Source organism: Neovison vison, chromosome 8 (assembly GCF_020171115.1).
Source record: "Neovison vison isolate M4711 chromosome 8, ASM_NN_V1, whole genome shotgun sequence".
Taxonomy (NCBI): Eukaryota; Metazoa; Chordata; class Mammalia; order Carnivora; family Mustelidae; genus Neogale; species Neogale vison.
Window position 1 is genome coordinate 17,981,014 of NC_058098.1, and position 14,317 is coordinate 17,995,330.

The following is a 14,317-nucleotide window of genomic DNA, read 5'->3' on the forward strand; positions in this document are numbered from 1 at the left end:
TACAGGGGCCTTGGGAAGAAGCCTGTCGTGTGCCAGGAGTGCCAGGGAGCCAGGCAGAGCGGTAGGAGATGCGGCTGGAGACACAGAATGAAACTCCTTGGCTCTTTGCTTGGCTTCTCCGCATCTTTTTCTGACCTGCGGGACCCTTGCCTCTCCTCGCTTCTGTCTGCGGGACCTCGGCCCAAGCAGAATCTCTCTCTGTCGCGGGACCCCAGCCACATCCTCTCGCACCCCGGGAGACGCCAGCCCCGGATCTTCCAGCTCGCTAGCCAGCTACCTGCGAGACCTCCACCTGCCGGCTGAACCCCTCCACGCCCGCGCGCACTCCGGGTCCCCGCCCCCTGCCTGCGGTCTGCGGCGTGCAGGACCCCGCCCCGCCCCCTCGGCCCGCAGGACCCCGGCCCCGCCCCGCCCCCGTGGCCCCGCCGCTCCGTCCCGGGGGGCGGGGCCGCGCGCAGCAGCGTCTCCAAGGCGGGGGGGCGCGAGGCAGGGGGCGGGGCGGCCCCGGCGCCGTCCAATCAGCGCCGCGATCACATCCATGCAAATACGAGCACAATGGAGCGAGCCCATCACTCGCCCCTGCAAGCAAGCTTGAAATGGGCTTCTGCCTGAGCGGCAGCCAGAATGACCAATGACTCTGTGTTTTGGGCTGGCGAAGCCCAATGGCGTTGCAGGGAAGGCGGGCCCGAGCTGGGTTAGGGTGTCCTTGCAGGGTGTCTGAGCTAAACTTCACCAAATAATAGCTGTTTGTATTTTGGCTGCTGCAGGAGCCATTTTAGGTAAGTTCTTCTCTTAACTTTTTATTTTCCTCCCTGGCCTCCTCTGGCCGGCCTTGTCCGCGGGTCCCTGGCCCCGCCCCGCCGGCCGGGCTGGGGTGCCCCTATGAATGGAGCCGGGATGAGGGGCTGCGGCGGCGCCGAGGCCGGGCCGGGGTCCGAGCGGGGCCGGCGGCGGGCGGCCTGGCGGAGGGCAGGCGGCGGCCTGAGGCCTGAGGAGAGGAGCCGGCCTCCGCCGCGCCCCGCTCCTGCTCGCGCTCAGGCCGCGCTCGGGCCGGGCGGCCGTCCTTGGGAGTGCGCCGCTGCGGGCCGCGCGGAGGGGCGGGGGTCCGGGCAGCCCCCGGCCCCTGGCCTGGCGGGCAGGGGCGGGGCGTGCGGAGGCTCCCCCCTGGGGCGGGCCGTAGAGGGACCCCCCGGGCGGGCTGGGTCGTGCGGCGCGCGCGGCGGGGGTGACCGCTATTCTGCCGCCGCCCCCGCGGAGAAGTTGCTTTATTGGCGTCCTGCGTCTGTTTGCAGGGGTGGAGGAGGGTGGGCTGGTGCCAGGCTGCTGCTCCGGGAGGGGGCGGGGGCCCCGGCGCGTCCTCGGAGCGCGCTCCCCCTCCGCCCCCTTCTTACGCACTAGCGCGCACTCGCCCCGAAAATTGGAACCCCGGAGGTGTCCAGCAGCCCCGCAGCCAAGTTTTGTGCATTATTAGATTGCATGCTTGAGTTTAAAAAAAAAAAAAAATCTGTCCCCTTTAGGGTATTTATTTTCTTCGCTGTTGAGAAGTAACGGGAGCCTTTTGCTCCCAAATTTCCAGGGACATGCTTGTCAGATGTGCAGACGGTTGGCAGCTACTTGGTTTTTAAAAAGACGCTATTAGGAAATCCCCTCACTAGTGGGATAATTGAAATTTGAGTTTGTTTGCAGCTTCAGTTTTATTTGATCGAATTAAAAATACATAAGCAGGCACTTATATTTGTGTACATAAAGTATTCCTCGTTCCAGTTATGACTGATGTGACTGTGGTTTCGGTAGTGTGGGATCTAATAAGGCAATATAATTCAATTTTCGACTTGTAGGCCCGTGTTCTCCAAATTAGGGTTTATGGACCATTAGTAATCTGGCCAAGGCTTCTAGTGAATCCTTGGCATCTCCAGGCGTCTCTGGAGCTGTTATATGTGCCTTATTCTCCAACCCTTCAAAACTGCTCATTCTGATGTAACAGTTCTATGAACAGAGAAGGTAGACATTAAAAAAAATTTTTTTTAATTAATTTTTAGAGTGTCTGCAGTGTTGCTGGAGATTCAGTTACTGTTTTTCAAATGGCATACTGGAATGCAGTCCTGTGAGGCCCCCAGTTTTGACATACCTTATGGGGATATGCTTGTGGTACTTAGAATAAGTCCTCATAGGGACCACAGTACTGTGCTCCCAAGGCTAACTGCGAGCTGCCTTCCTTTCTGAAGATCTGTTGTCACTGGCTGTGCACTATACAGTAGTTTGTTGGTAACATAAATTGGTAGATCCCGTTGGCAACCTCAGGGATATAGTTTTTGTGAACTTTGTGGCTCTTTGGCAGGACAGAGCAAGTTTGAGATCTATGTATGAAAAAATGATTAGGCACGAATCTTCAAGTACCATGGTTTATGCCAGCCTGAACAGGTGGTTTCATATAAGCAATGCGTGACTGTAACCAAAGGCCTGGGAAAATGGGGAGTGGTAAATGATTAATTTTGGGCTTCTTTCTTCCCAGGGCAGAGCTAAATAAATTGTGATGGATTATTTAAACTCTTTCTTCATTCATGGGCTACTTACTACTAAAAGCTAACCTTTATAATTTTTTTTTTTCCTTTTTGCTAACTTTGGAGTCTCCTTTATAGCAACCAGAATATGATACTGTTTTTGCTGCAGTCTGGCCTTGGGCAAAATAAATCTAGATCTCTTGTGAAATTATTTGTGTCTCGAAGTGCTATGACAGTCTGCCTGGAATTACATCGGTTATTTCTTTGCCTTTTTTTTTTTTTTTTAAAGATTTATTTATTTATTTATTTGACAGACAGAGATTACAAGTAGGCAGAGAGGCAGGCAGAGAGAGAGAGGAGGAAGCAGGCTCCCTGCTGAGCAGAGAGCCCGATGCAGGACTCGATCCCAGGACCCTGAGATCATGACCTGAGCCGAAGGCAGCGGCTTAACCCACTGAGCCACCCAGGCGCCCCTTTACCATGCTTTTTAATACTCTGTCCTTATCATTATTTTTATAATTTATTGATATGGTTGGAAGTTCTCTAAACTCATCGGTATATTCATGCCAACCACACAAGAAGTTGAAAGACCAGTTTGGAGTGAAATGGGAGAGCCACAAGTAACACTTGCTGTATTTCTGGATGGTCCTTCGGCAGTTAGTGTTTTTTTTTTTTTTTTTTTTATTGATTTACTATTCTTATAACATTTCCAATGCCAAAGATCTCAAGCAGAATCATATCTCTTTAGAAACCAAATCTCATTTGTGATTTTTTTGCCATTACGTTACAGAAAACTTAACCAGAAACAGCAGACATTTGGGCCCCTGTGTCTTAGAGATCTCTTTGATTTATAGAAGTTTCAGACAAGTTTTTCGGTTTTCTTGGAAGCATGGCTTTACCTCAAGCAGAGATCGTGGTTATGTCTTCCCCTCTTAAACAATGAGGAAAAAGCCTTCCACACTCTCAGGCTTGATTCTCACTGTGGGGACCTATGTTTTTCAGTTTTCACAGATAGACTCTGTATTGGTAATGGCCAAGTGGAGACAAACATGTTCTCAATCCTTGTGAACAGGTTAGAGGATTCAAGGATTCTGCCTACAAAAATATTTTTGGTATGTGACAATGACTGTATCTAAAACTGAGGAGACTATGTTTTCACTCCCTGCCATCCAGTTTGGCGCCCCACCCCCAGGATAACAAGGTTAGAGATAGTTTATTTCTTTTTTTTTTTAAGATTTTATTTATTTATTTGAGAGAGAGTACAGGGGAGAGTGAGAGGAAGAAACAAGACTCCCTGTTGAGCAGGAAGCCCAGTGTGGGGCTTGATCCCAGGACCCTGAGATCATGACCTGAGCTGAAGGCAGAGGCTTAACCAACTGAGCCATGCAGATGCCCCGAAATAGTATTATTTTTAATAAATATTTGGCGGTTCACTTTATACTTCCCTTCTTCATACAGAGCTTTAGTTTAATTCAGGTGAAAAGCTGCAGTGAATTCCATGGGACTGCCTGCATTCTCCTGTAGCAGGTTATTATATTGAAAACTCTTTGATACATAAAATAATAGCTAGGGTTTAGGTATCTATTTCCAAGAGAACAGGTTTGGGTTTTTGTTTTTGTTTTTGTTTTTTTCTCCTCCCAATAGAATGTGGCATACTTGTGAGACAAGCAAAAAGAACTAGCACTGAATAAATACCTGGTGTGTGTCCAGGACTCAGCCAGGCACTGGGGCTGCGGAGATGCACAAACGTCTCCCATTTTCATGGTCACTCCAGGAGGCTGGACTGAAGCTCAGAGAGGTGAGGTGGCTTATTTAAGGCTATTAAAGCTAGTGAATGTTGAAGCCAGAATTTGAACCCAGATCAGCTGGATTTAAATATTCTTTTCATCTACTGCCCTCTCAAGATTTCTTTAAAAGCTGGAGTGTGCTGTCATGTTTGGTGGTATGGGGTTAAGTTCACTCACATAAGTTGTTCTACACACTCATCTATTTTTACTTCCTCATTTCAAGAGTTTGTCACTGAAGAGGCAAATTAGGATACAGTAAGGGCACCCTTAACCTCCCCCCCCTTGCCTCACTAGTGTAGGAGAGGTCCTTGTAGGGCACTTAAGAGTTCAGCCTAGCCTGGTACTAATAGCCATGAAGTGCAGAAGGAGAATGCAGTCACTTTTTCCTTGCCAAAATGTTCCTTTCTTTAGTTCATTTTGTGGAGGCGTTGATACCCTCTTGAGAAATTCTGTTACTTCCATAAAAGTCCTGAAGGTAGTAAAATGGAGTTATTTTAAAATATCCATCCCCGTTCCCATTTCTGAACTAAATTATTTGCATAAAATCCAGAGGAAAATGTTTTCTTTTTGCTTGTAGTACCTGCATTCGTTGGTTTTTATCATTTGTAATAGTGATTCTTTACATCCTCCTACACTTAATTCTTTTTGTCATTTGCCATAATTGAGACCTTTAGAATCTATAGTTCCTATTCTGAAGAGTCCTTTTTTTTAAGTTGATGAACTTTTTTCCTTTATTGTCATAATGGAGGACTTAAAATTTTTTTAGCAAGGGAGAAAACCTGATATTTTAATAGATTTCTGTGGTACTTTTATTCACTGGCTGTTTCAGAAGTCTAACCTACTAAGACAGTATTTGAAAATTTGAGGAAAACTCGGAAGTAGAATTTTAAGATAACTTAAGGACACAAATCAAAATGTAAGTTGGGTTTGAATTTTCTAAAAAAGTAAAAGGAGATTTCTATTTTTCTACTCCTTTATTAGTTAAAGATTCTTGTAGGAAGTATCCCTGATCTAATTTTATGGACCAAATATTTTGTCAGTAAATTTAAAATGTATTTTGAAATTTCTTGTACATTATGTGACCAAGGTGTTTTACTTTTCGAATCTCTATACTTTTTTTTTTTTTTTTTTACAAAAGATTTACTTGAGAGAGAGCATGCATGCGGTGGGGTGGAGGGCTTAGGGCATGAGAGGGAGAGAATCCCAAGCAGACTCCCTGCTGAGCAGAGAGCCCACTATAGCTCCATCTCACAACCCTGAAATCTGTACCCTAAGCTGAAATCAAGAGTCAGTCGCTCAATCAACTGAGCCACCCAGGTGCCCCTGGAATCTCTATACTTTTTGGTTTTTTAAAATTTCATTTATTTATTTATTTTTAAAATGATTTTATTTATTTATTTTCTATAGAGAGAAGGAGCACAAGCAAGGGGAGCCGGGGAGTGGGAAAGGGAAAAGCAGGCTTCCTGCTGAGCAGGAAGCCCCACAAGGGCTCAGTCCCAGGACCCTAGGATCATGACCTGAAATGAAGGCAGACACTTGACTGACTGAGCCACCCAGGCGCCCCTCTATACTTTTTAATTGTAAGATTGTCTTTATATAGAAGGTCAGGCTTCAGGTTAAAAGGAGGTCTAACTACTGTGGTAACCTTGGCCTTTGGTTCCTACCTATTTAGGTCGAGGCTTTTTATCCTGGGATTCACGGACCCTTAGGTCTGGTCTGTCTTGAACTCCACAAAATAGCATAGAAAATTTTGTTGGTGCACTTCGATCAGACATGAGTCCATTCTTTTTGTGATTCTCAAAGGGATCTCTGACTCCCACTCTCCTTCCCTCTACCTTCTCCTCCCCCATCATTTATTCCCATCCACACACAAAAACAATATTGAAGATCATGGATTTAGGTTGTTTCAGAAATAGTTGTTTTTTTTAGGAGCAAAATCTTTTCCAGGAGGCTGACTTTGTTGGGCCTTTAGGAGGTTCTGTGGTGTCCGTCTGGTGAAGCCCTTGGGTATCACTTCGGGCAGCATCTGGGCAAAGGGTTGTCCCGAGTTCTTCCCTTCCTTATCTTCCTTATCTTGGGAAGCTGTTACTTACCCTTGATGGTGCACACTGGTAAAAGAGTAAGGGTTGGAGCAGGAGCCATGAGGGCAAATGCAAAACAGTGTTAGAGGGTCCTGGGCCTCTCTGCCTCAACCATCTGCCTCTGCAGATGGGACTGGAGGGGTGGCCATGGCAAACTCTCCTGACATTTTCTTGCTTTGAATACTTCTTAATCATTCTGTTACTGCTTCATTCAATATTTTAGGAGGAAAAGGGTTTTTCCCCCTTACATTGTAAGAGGAAGAATTTAAAAATCCCCCCATTTTTATAGTCCCCAGACTTTGTATGTGATTCCTTCTGACTTTTCTGTTAAGGTTAATTTCAGGTTGAATTTTTCTTAATGTCTGTTTGAGCTTGTGAGCTTATTTTACAGATAACATGGGTATATGTCGAGTTCTGTTAAACCAGATGTTACCGTAGGAAAAAGAATCAAGTGTTAAAATTCTCAGAGCCTTGTTTTATAATTTGCTTAAGTAAAAGTCAAGCAAATTGGTAAAACAAAATTTTAGAGTGACAAGAAAATTCCAGAAGTAGTCTCTAGGAAGTGGCCAAGCTTGAGAAATCCTGGAAATTTTCTCATAGAAGTTCATTTGTTGGGCCAGACCAGAAGTTGAATAGAAGAAAAATCCATTTTTTTGGTTTGATATGTCATTGGAGGAAAACACCTTAAGCGTGAGGCAGTTTGGGGAAGGGCATTGACTCCTGTGAAGGGATTCTGTTTGGTTTGTTCCTTCCCTAAGTGTATATGAGCAAAGAAGTGTGCTTGGACTATTTACTTTGGGTTCAAGGAAGCCAACAGTAGTCTAAGAAATTCTTTGAAAGATTATGTCCAGTGAGCCAGTGCAGATCATAGATTTTATTTACTGAAAGAAATTTTTTTTTAAAGATTTTATTTATGCATTTGACAGACAGAGATCACAAGTAGGCAAGAAAGGCAGGCAGAGAGAGAGGAGGAAGCAGGCTCTCCACGGAGCAGGGAGCCTGATGTGGGGTTCTATCCCAAGACTCTGGGATCATGACCCGAGCCAAAGGCAGAGGCTTCAACCCACTGAGCCACCCAGGCGCCCCTACTGAAAGACATTTTTATATAATTTAACACAAAGATGTTATCAGTGTTCATTTGTATATTTTGGTCTAACAACTTGTACGAAGTTAGCAGTCTAAATTCAACTGTAGCTTAGCCTGAAGAAGTCAAGGCACCATCCTTTTTGACCATGTGGCAGAGTCAGAGATAATCGTTAAAATGTGAAATAAGCTTTTCTAGATCAAGGCTACTCATAATCTGCAGATCTGTGCAGGTCTGTGGACTATTAACTGGCCGCTGAGGTAAGTAGAGCACTTGAAACATGTAGCTGTTTTTACAGCATTTTTTATAAAATTGATTTGTCTGTTGAGTCTATTAAGAAATGTAAGTTTATAGTATAGTCTTTCTTTTAAAAAAAACTTTTCCTCCTGGTAATTCATTTTTCTGGTATTTTATAAAAGTATTAGTCCACGATGGATTGAGAAATAACAAAAAGTTATGTTTTTGTTTTTGTAATCTCTTCACCCACTGTGGGGCTCAAACCTACAACTCCGAGATGAAGAGTTGCACACTTGGGGCCCCTGAGTGACTAGGTTAAGCCTCTGCCTTCTGCCCACACTGGGCTCCCTACTCAGCGGGGAGTCTGCTTCTCCCTCTCCCTCTGCCTCCACCCCCACCCCCATTCATGTTCTCTCTCTTCCTTGCTTACACATTCTCTTTCTCTCTCTCAAATAAATAAATAAGATCTGGGAGAAAAAAAACACAAGAATTCCATGCTTTGCTGATGGAGCCAGCCAGGCACCCCTCAAAAGTAGTTCTTAACCCTCAGCAGCACTACTTAAGGGGATAGGTAACATCACATGATCTTGCAGCTTGTTTAGAAATGAACATTTTGAGGCCCCATTCCAGACTGATCTGAAATAAATGACCTGGGGTGGAGACCCAGTAATCTTGTTGAGCAAGTGATACTGATGATTTTTATGCACATTTAAATTTAAGAAACGTTGTTCTAGATCAGCGCTGTTCAGTAGAAATTTATGCTATGATAAAAAATGTCTTATGTGCAGGACCTACTAGTCACACATGTGGCTTTTGAGCCCTTAAAAGGTGGTTGGTATGACTGAGGAACAGAATTTTAAATTTTATTTAATTTTAGGTCATTTAAATTTAGTCACATAGTGGCATGGGCATTTGACACCATGGGTCTAGATACTTCGGGGTCCCCCTTTCAGGGTGGGGGCAGCAAAAGTGGATTTTTCTTCCTTTCACTTAGAAAATACAGGATAGGACAAGACTGTCCTATAGCTTTAAATCAGACTGAGCAAATCATAGAATAAAAGTTGGCACTTATTTGCCCATTTATATTTACCTCTTTTTATCTAGAAGTTGATTTGATGTTAAGAAAATAGTAGGGTCAGAAAATAAGTTTAGATCTGTGTCACAGAAGGTTTTGCAAACAGCAAGGTAGCTGTTTTAGTGAGGCCTTGTGACCCTTCATGGCTGTGACTAACTTGCATGATGTCTTGCAGTATAACTTCTGAAGCTTTTGTCTTTTCTGTAAATATTGAAGCTTTTAAGTGCAATACTGCAGTTTTCCAGTCCTCAGTAGAAAGCACTGATCATTGGGAGTTCTCATCACTTTGGACTGGTTAATAGAGGTTTTTCCTATGTAAAGTATTGTTGGTTTATCACCTTACTTAGAGGACGGTTTTTGCATTCTATAAAGGTGATCTTTGTTTTCAATAATATTCACCAAACCTCCCTTGAAAAATAGAGCCATGTCTTCTGTCCTCTTCCAATATATTTAAAAACTGATTTGTTAAAAGGATTTCTTTTACTCATTTAGGGTTGTATATGCTTCCCTGTCTCCATCCCCATCTACTTGTGCTTCATATTTAAACTCCTAAAAATCAAGGATAGCATTGACTCTAATATATCGATCAGTGTCCATGGCAGGACTGGAGATTATTTTGTGATTGACAGGTAGCAGGAAGCATAGCTGTAAAAATAAATAGCTTTTTAAAATGCTGTCCAGACACAGTGAGTCTTTTCTAATTGTACCATAATTTTATTAAATATATTTGCCAGGTTTTAGGTTTTCAGGCAGGAGATTGCATATAGGCAGTGACTCTTGAAGCAGGAGAGACAATGGGGATGTCCCAAATTGTTTACACCCTCATAGTAGGTTCCTTAAAGATCATGGTTAGGGCTGCAGGAATAGCAAAATTTTTAATGTAGCAGTGTCTTTCAGCTTTGTTTATGGCATGAGTTTAAGGTATTGTCTTCCATTGGTGTTCTTGAAAAACCAGCACTATTTTAAGTGAATAAGTCAAAGAGAGAAAGATAATTATCATATGGTTTCACTTATTCGTGGAACATAAGGAATGACATGGAGGACATTAGGAGGAGGAAGGGAAATCAGAGGAGGAGATGAACCATGAGAGACCGGACTCCGGAAATCAAACTGAGGGTTTTAGAGGGAAGGGGCTCGGGGGGCAGTTTAGCCTGGTGATGGTCATTAAGGAGGGCACGCACTGCATGGAGCACTGGGTGTTACACGCAAACAATGAATCATGGAACACGACATCAAAAACTAATGATGTACTGTATGGTGACTAACATAACATAATTAAAAAAAAAAAGCCAGCACCATTTTCCATTTTGCTGTAGGGACAGTCTTAGTTCTCAGAGTGAGTAAAGATGTCCTGCCAGGAGTTTCTGTTTGGCTGAAAAGGACACGGGTATGGCTGATCTGGGGGCCTAACATTTTGTAACATGCTGCTTTGGGCTCTTTTGTTTGACTTTGTCCAAAGAGTTTCAAGTTCTTGACCTCTAGACATACATTTGGATTACTGCTTTGGAGTCTTCTTATTTATTTATTTATTTATTTAGAGAGATTGTGCACACGCTTGGGGTGGGGAGGGTGTGGGGAAGACAAGCAGAGAGAAAATCTCAAGATCTCAAGCAGGCTCCACCCCCAATGCAAAGCCGGACATGGGGCTCAGTCTCAGGACCCTGAGATCATGACTTCAGTCGAAAGCAAGAGTTGGACGTTTAACTGACTGAGCCACCCAGGCGCCCCTGCTTTGGAGTCTTAAGGAGTTGAAAGACCTAGTGTGTTGGCACTGAAATCTGATAGTTGACAGATACCAAGTTTAAAATGTTTGTCAGTTCCTTCAAGTTTGTTCCCATCACTGTCACTAGGTCCCAGAGCTGGGACTGGAATGTTGTTTGAAATGTTACTAAAAGAGGGCACCTGGTTGGCCCAGTTGGTTAAGCAACTGCCTTCGACTCGGGTCATGATCCTGGAGTCCCAGGATCAAGTCCCACATCAGGCCCTCTGCTCATCAGGGAGCCGGCTTCTCCCTCTGCCCCTCGCCCCTTTCATGCTCGCTCGCTCTGTCTCTCATAAATAAAATCTTTAAAAAAGAAAGAAAGAAAGAAAGAAATGTTACTAAAAGACTATTTCATAAGCCATGGCCAAATAGCAGTCTTCTTACTTACACAGAGTAGTCCTACTCTGTCCAGCCTTCTCCGCTCTCATGGGGCATTCCATGCTGGCAGGGCTCTCCCTGGGTACTGACTTGCCCTGTGTTCTGTTGAACTCAGCCTTCCTGCTGCTGTTATAGCTGTGGTTATGGCCGTTACTTCTAGTTGAAGCTTGAAGCGTTGTCAGGGCTTACATAATTCAGCATCTGAGCTAGATTCTTCCAAACCAGAGCATCTTTCTGGCTTCTCAGAATTGAGGAAGAGTAGTATTGGAAGGCACTTTGGAGGCCCTCTAGTCCAATTTCGTCATCTTATGGATGACTGAATGGATATCTAGTCGTGTAAATATTTTGTGAGACCATAGAGCTGGTCTAGGGCCAAATTTGGCTTAGAATTCAGTTCTCATTTTACTAAGCAGGTCTCTCCCTGATCGATGGTTAAGGTCCTAAAACCCCCCGTGGGATAATTTCCTTAAGAATTTACAGGAATAATATGGGGAAGTTGTGTTCTGAGATTAGAAGTGAATTTGCGAAAGGCTGAATGTTTTTTAATGTTCTCAGAATAAAGATATCAGTGAAATTTTACATGTCTTAAATGAATAAGGGTGAGTAGTACTATTTTGGTAACTCTTGTTTACTATGTCTTGTTTACTAGAAACATTTTGGCATGTGCCTCCCTTCTATATCTTGGTTAAAGGCTTGTGGTACTATTCTGGTAACTCCTGTTTACTATTTTTTGCTTACTAGAAACTTTTTGGCATCTCTCTCCATGATAGTATTGTGAAACCCTTTGTAAATTTACCTTGGGTTATTGCAAATAACGTGGACTTTTCCCCCCTCACATCTGCGTACTCGTTTAGCTTTTCAGTAACTTGGGGTTGGTAGAACAGGTTTCTTCCCAGACCCCCCAGTTACTGGGATCATAGTAGCAGCTGTCCGTCATTGAGCGCTGACTGCGTGACAGATATGGTGCAAGTCTCTTTCGTGGTGTGGTGGTTGTTAGAGCTGCTCACTGATAATCTTTTTTTTTTTTCTTCTTCTGTGTATATGGTAGGGTAGCACTTCTCCATGCTTGAAGTTGAGCATGACTGTGTGACTCGCTTTGGATATTGAAATTTGAGTGCAAGTGATGTGAGACACTTCTAGGCAAATATCTCTTTTTTTCTGAAAGGAATCTGAAGTGGTTACATAATGTAAGCAGGAAGCCTGTGCTTTAAACCACTGAGTTTTTTAAATGGAGTTTTAACTGTAGCATAACCCAACCCATCCTGATGAATATAAGTATACCTGGATTCTCATCATTGATCCTCAAGGCTTAATGCTGATATTAGCCCATTTTGCAGTTGAGGAAATGGAGGCAGAGGAATTCTATTTACTTGTCTAGCAGAACTGGTAGCCCCGGCACTTTGAGCCCTACTTTTTTTTTTTTCTTCTTTCTTTCCTTCTCCCCCAATGCCCAGCACCCAAAGATCTACTTATCTATTTGAGAGAGGAAGGGAGAACATGTGAGCGGGGCAGGAGTCAGGGGGAGAGGGAGAGAATCCTCAAGCAGACTCCCCTGTAAGCGTGGAACTGGACGTGGGGCTCAATCACAGTACCCTGACTGAGATCAAAACCTGACCTGATATCAAGAGTCAGATGCTTAGCTGCCTGAGCCACCTCGGTGCCCCGAGCTCTGCATTCTTTTTTTAAAGATTTTATTTATTTATTTGACAGAGAGATATCACAAGCAGACGGAGAGGCAGGCAGAGAGAGAGAGAGAGAAAGAGAGAGAAAGAGAAGCAGGCTCCCCGCTGAGCAGAGAGCCCAATATGGGACTCCATCCCAGGACCCTGAGATCATGACCCGAGCCGAAGGCAGCGGCCCAACCCACTGAGCCACTCCAGTGCCCCGAGCTCTGCCTTCTTAAGCACTTCGTAAGTTTGCTGCCATTGTGTATGCTGTACCAACTCCGCACTCGTAATTTCATGCCAGAGCTTCTATTTCCTTTCTGTTCAGCCCTTTCTCCCGAGGCTCCTGAAGTTCCAGGTCCGAGGGTCTCTTCCTAGTATTTATCTTTTCCAGTGTTGTACTGCAGAAGCCTCCATTCCTTTTCTGTCATCTGTTACCTGCTTTACTGCCTTCTGGAAGTCCGTCTTTCCTATGACGGGGATCGTTCCTTGCCTTAGATATCCTTGCATCTCTAACATTTTTACAGTACATTCTCCACAGGCCACATTCGGCCAAATGAGTAGGAGGCTGCCCAGCAATCACAAGGCTTTGCTGCACAGTAGTTAAGGGCATGGCTTTGCAGCCAGACCACCAGTTTGAATCCTGGAGCTGCCACTTACTGGCTGTGCGAACCTCCCTACTCTTCAGTTTCCTCATGTGTGCAATGGAGGTTATAATAATAACCATCTCATATAGTCCTTTTGAGGATTAAGTTAATTTATGTAAAGCCTTGGAATAATGCCTGGCACATTGTAAGCATGGTCTGTGTTGGATATGATGATTTGAAAGAATCAGGCATTCACAGGGCCAAGATGTGTGGAGAGAAATCATTACTGATCTTGGTCTTTCTGATACTAATATTTTAAAGGCTTAATACCACACTTAATTTAATTTTTCCTTTTATTTAACAGGGATTGCTGAGCAACTCTATACAGGCTCCTCTTCTCTGGGGGGAAAATGACCTAGAGCTTGCCCTCAAAGAATTTATAGGGGAGGTAAGATATACGTAAATACCTGTATACAGATAATTGTGCTGTTGCCAGGTAGTCCCTAAAAAGTGTTCTTTGGGAGTTCAGACAAGGGGGAGGAAGGATATTAGAGAAGGCTTTGAGTCAGGGCATTTATTCGGTTTGGAAGGGTAGACAGGATTCAGATGTGGAGACTGGGTGTGGCAGGGAGGAAGCCTCCAGGTGGAAGGAAACATTAGATCAGAGGCCTGTAATAAACATGTTCGTTCATCCACTGGGCAAATACGTAGTGAACATTTACTGTGTGCTCGGTATTGATGTCAGCCTGGGGGGATGCCCCAGTAAACAGAAGTTCCTGCTCTTACGAAAGGTGCCGTGTTACAATATATGAATATACAGAGCCATAATGTATCAGGCGGAGAGAAGGACTAAGGAGAGTATAGTGACATACAGATTTATATAACTAAGAACAATGTGATGATTCATTTATAGCGTTTTTCTTAGGGTATCTTTTGAAGAAACCCAAAGCCAAGCCAAGTGGCTTTTTCATGTGCACCGAGCCGTATCTTTGCTATTTTCTGTGTTCATAGTTCTCTTTCCTTTGTTCTTGGCCTGTCAAAATATTTTCCTTCCTTTGAGACTTGAGTTCAAGTCCCACGTCTTCATGAGGCTCTCCCCGTCTGTATCTGCTGGAAGCACCCTCTTTCCTTTCTGCACTTGTCAAGTCAGTTTTGGCCTAT

At 44.1% G+C, this 14,317-nt stretch overlaps 1 protein-coding gene across 3 annotated transcripts in view; it reads left to right on the forward strand.

Moving 5' to 3' along the window:
- Positions 1 to 702: 702 nt before the first annotated feature.
- CHD6 (chromodomain helicase DNA binding protein 6) overlaps positions 703 to 14,317 on the forward strand; it is a 193,133-nt gene continuing 179,518 nt past the window's right edge. The window contains exons 1-2 of one of the 3 annotated variants that reach the window (XM_044263022.1): positions 709 to 779; positions 13,521 to 13,604. The gene's annotated coding sequence lies outside the window, so the exon portion shown is untranslated. Of the gene's footprint in view, positions 780 to 12,748; positions 12,816 to 13,520; positions 13,605 to 14,317 lie in introns of those variants that run through there. The other 2 variants (XM_044263023.1, XM_044263020.1) reach the window with 2 other exon arrangements.